Raw genomic sequence first — 4,684 nt, 5'->3', positions numbered from 1 at the left:
AGACTTTACTTGTTCATTTCCTTTTTTAAAAAGTTATTTTATTATTTTTAGTTATATGGGCATAGGGCAAAGTAAGTGTGCACATGAGTGTGAATGTGGGTGTCTGAGAGAACTGTGGAGAGTGTCGATGCCCTGAAGCTGGAGTAACATCCAGCTGTGAACTACCCAAAGTGGGTATTGGGACCCGAACTCAAGTCTTACAGAAACACAATATCCTCTTACCTTCTGGGTCTTACCTCCAACCCCCCGCCCGCTATTTCCTTATGGCTTAGTTTTTCTCTATTGTGTTGTTCTTACTCCTTTCAGGCCTTAAGTTTTGGCTTTTGTTTTCTAGTTTCTGGAATCTGACATATCTTGTAATCAAAAGCAATGGTTTGGGATAGTTTGATGTGTGGCTCATGGGAAAAAAAAAAAAAAAGAAAAGAAAACCAAACCCAAAACTCAATGGGTTTGTACTTTGGCTTGAGTAAAGCCAAATTAATCATGACAAAGAAGTAAGACTATGTATGAATTATCATTATTTCACTATTTAATTATTTAATTATTTTACAGCACAAAAAGAGACCATGGCATTACTTCCAAAACAACACAGTGTCCTTGAACAAAAGAAATACAGATATTTTTGTCCAGGGAGTTTATGAATATTTATATAGGAAAGCACTTTGAGGTTGGACCGAGCATAGTTAGTTACTGAGGTCCATTACTGGGTATGTTCAACTTAAGGTGACAATGGAAGACATATTCCTGAACATTTTGAGTTCAAGGTCATGGAGAACATGTTTAAGAAGGGGTTAAAAGGATGGACATGAAATGGGCATATTTAACTTGCATTGCAAAGAGGATGGGCATGTCTATGTCTAAGTATGCTAGGACTCAAAGTTTGAGCTGCAACCTTCTGAAATTATGCTAATGTGGGAATTTGCACACAAGTGTCTGTCTCACATAACTACTAACGATCCCTCCACCAGAGTCTACCTATTCCTGTAGAAAGGCTCCTTGACAGTCCATTAGGTACCCCATGATCAGCTGTGCTAGGTTTTGAGGAAACCAAGAATATTCATTCATTTGCAGAAGTCGTCTGAGACTTCTGTGTTTAAGTATATTTGTCTGGGACCAAACACAACAGCTTAGTTGCTATATATTCTGAGTGAAAACATAGAATGCTCCCCCTTCTTTTTTAGAAGGATTCAAATAATGCTTTGGAATTCATATGGAAGATTCCTTGCCTGATGTGAACCTTCGGTCATATTACCCCTTGAATATTTCTAAGAGAGCCAAGTGCTTTCAAAATCATCTGATTTTTGAATATTGTGGTGATCTTTTGTCTTTTGAATTAAAGCCTATTTTCCTTTGCCAGGGGCATATAGTGAGGTCATAGTATTGAGAAAGAAGAGACTCAGTTTGGCTGCTACGTTGTCCCCAGAGCCCTCACACGGGCCACTCAGTTTTCACATGTATCTGTAGTTACAAACAGCTGTGTGAGTTGCAGTCCTTAGGGCAGTATGAGAACAGTTCCCTCTCGAGAAACTAGGAAGAGCTTCAAGATGACAATAGCAGAGGAATAAGCCAAACACATGCCCCTGCTCTGCTCCCTGTCTGAGCTGCCCATTCGTGAACCTGCCTCTGCCTGAGTTCTTTCTCATTCCTAGGTTTCAGCTACATTTATCTGCAGACTATGTGTGGGATGTTCTTTGAGCCTTCCAGTGGCTTAGGTGGTCAGTGGGTCGAGAAGTGTGTTCCACCTTTAATGGCAGTGACACTGTCACCAAGCAACACAGCAATATCACTTTGTGTCATCGTTTTCTTTCAAGTTCATCACCTTGGAAACAACGCTCATATATAGTAGTAGGGAATAAGTCCTTCTGAGCCAGCCAATACTTGGCCGATTTGATTCTTGCCTCCCCGTTTCCTTGTACTTTCATGCTGTAAGAGTTCATGATCACCTGAATGTGATTTCTCTCATTTTAAGTCATGTCTGGAAAGAAAACAAAGAGATTTATAAAATAAACAGACATCTGACTATTACTATTCAACAGATACAAATCATTTATGTTTCCAAAGTAATGCCTGTGGCTATAGTAATTACCAAAAATGTAGCAGACAGAACTGTGGTTGTGTGGACTGCATAAGAAGTTTTTGGGGGCAATGAACATCAAATAGAGAAAAAGGAGGTGGCGCATCATCAATTGTTTGGTCTCATAGTATGAAACACAACATTAAGGAAATCCCTAACGACAGAATTTGTAGTGAGATGGGAGAGCAGCGGGGAGTCATGAGACTATTCACTAAGGGGAGAGGGTTTGCAGTACTTCTGGAAGATGTCAAGAAAGGAAAGAAAGATGCTCCAACGAATACTGAGACATTTTGAAAGTTAGTTTAAGCTCCGATGTAGTGTGGCACTATATTTATAGCTTGATCTTAACAGAATGATTAGAGTTAGAGGTGGGCGAGCTAAGAATGGAGCTCAAGGGTTCGTGTTGACTTTGAAAGGTTGTCCTGTAGAGATTAAAGTGATCTCGGCCATTCAGTAGGAAGGCTTTTGTTTGTTTTGTCAGCTGAGGACTTATTGGCATAAACACAACCATATAAAAACACAAGTTATGATAAACACAGTTCACAATGTACCCTCCCATCCCCTGAGCCCCCTTTTTCAGGAGGGCCAACCTGGCACCTCCTCAGTGCATCTGGTAGTCGGTGGAACAAGAGAGCTCACACAGCTGACCCTTGAAGTCCAGGTCGATAGTGAAGTCCAAGTCACGATTGTTTTTGGCATTGGGCCTCATTCTAATAGTGCCAAAAATCTCCTGCAGGTCTTCACTGTTAAGTGGTCCTCCATGTAGAGCACAGTCTGTTTCCAGTGTGTGTACAGGGACTCAGAACTGGTAGAGAAGCTGGTCCTCTTGTGGCACTGGGCGAATGTGATGTTGAAGTAGGCCACCAGTGCATGCACATAGTCATTCCTCTTCACTTGCAGGCAAAAGGGGGAGGTAACGGTCAGGTCCTCCACCTTGACTGTGTAGATGCCCACCTCCTTTAGGAGGCAGGCATTGGTGACCAGCTGCTTTGGGTCCACCCTGTCCACCAGGGGCTCCTTGATGGCCACATCTTTAGTGCAGGACATATCAAAGCCATATACATTTTCCCACCAGTGGATATTGTAGTCTTTATACTGTCAGTCCTCAATGGCTGTCACTTACAGGGGGTCTGGTCTGGGAAGAAGAGGCCATGGAGTGCTAGCCACTTGTCAGGAACGTGCAGCACGGTGTTGAGCATGGACTCATTCTGATGTCCACCTGATGATGATGTCCACCTTCTCCACGGGAAGCTCCACCTCCTCCACCTTGCCCTTGATGTCGGTCACCACATGGTCTAACGTGTTGGCTTTGACAATCTTCACAGCATAATCAGATATACTGGAGCACTCCATTCCAATGACCTTGCAGGCCCCGGCCTTGGCAGTGAACATGCAGAGGATGCCAGTGCCTGAGCCCACATCCAGTACCACCTTGTCTTTGAAGAGATGCCGATTGTGAAACATGGAGTTGCCGTATGTGAGGGTTCACACCTCATCCTTTAGCATTTCCTTGTGGATGCTGAAGTGGGCATAGGAGTCAAAGTAGTAGTCTTTGGATGTCATGTCCTCAGCATTGGGTTTCTCACTATTTCTACTTGGCCACAGGAAACCTCCATGATGCAGTTCGCGGCCTCATCTGCTGCCATCTTCACCCAAGTCCTATGGCTTCTGAGATGCTCCCCCACCTCAATTTCCTCTCCAGTAGAAAGGTTCTTAAGCTTCCTAGTGGTGGGACACTTTTATATAGTTCTTCATGTTGTGGTGACTCCCAACCATCAACCTATCACATTGCTACTTCATAACTTTGCTACTGTTATGAATTGTAATGTATATATCTGATATCCTATATACAACCCCAAAGGGGTCGTGATCCACAGGTTAAGAACCACTGCAAATTCCCTCTTCTGAAGACAGTTCCAGAATGTACAACTTTATACTGGACTCACATTTTACAGAGAACATTCGTGGGCTATAGAACACAGTGGTAATGGTGGCATTGTGCTAGGAGGATAAACCGGGTACCACTTTAGAGGAAAAGGACAACCAAATGAGAGAAGTCAATGGGATGGTAATGCATATGGCAGGACAATATTGTAAACACAGGTTAGATAGAGTCAACACTGTGGTCCATTTATGGCATAGCTCAACATAGTAATGTTTATCACCTTTTCCTTTAACTCTTTAGGGAAGTTCTAGGTCATCCAGAGGAGGAGAAAATGGTATGAGCTCTGCTACATAAGTGGGGAGTTGGGTCAATCATAACTGAATATTTTTGCAGTTTCAGACATTGATGGATGGAAGTGAACTTTGAACTCCCCCAATCAGGCTTAATCAGGGGACCTATATACAAGACAGCCTTTGCGAACCAGACTAGCAAATGCTCATGGCTGCTTGTGATGTCTGTGCCTATTTTCTTCAGTGGCAATACCAAAGCTAAACTAGAAAAAAAAATCAATTCTCATTATGCAGACAGCTATGTTGTTATAGGCTTCAAACTGTCTACCGAGGCCTAGAGAAATTTGTTCACAGTTACCTGATGACTCCCACTTCCTTTCAATATCTTTCCCTTCTATATATATAAATAACTAGAAATTTAATATTCTGAAAACA

The 4,684-nt window shown here is 42.5% G+C and overlaps 1 pseudogene; it reads right to left on the bottom strand.

Moving 5' to 3' along the window:
• Positions 1 to 2,674: 2,674 nt before the first annotated feature.
• On the bottom strand, positions 2,675 to 3,720 carry LOC116883716 (annotated as a pseudogene).
• Positions 3,721 to 4,684: the final 964 nt, after the last annotated feature.

The sequence above is a fragment of the Rattus rattus genome, chromosome 14 (assembly GCF_011064425.1).
Source record: "Rattus rattus isolate New Zealand chromosome 14, Rrattus_CSIRO_v1, whole genome shotgun sequence".
In the NCBI taxonomy this organism is placed as follows: Eukaryota; Metazoa; Chordata; class Mammalia; order Rodentia; family Muridae; genus Rattus; species Rattus rattus.
This window is presented reverse-complemented; position numbering and strand designations above follow the sequence as displayed.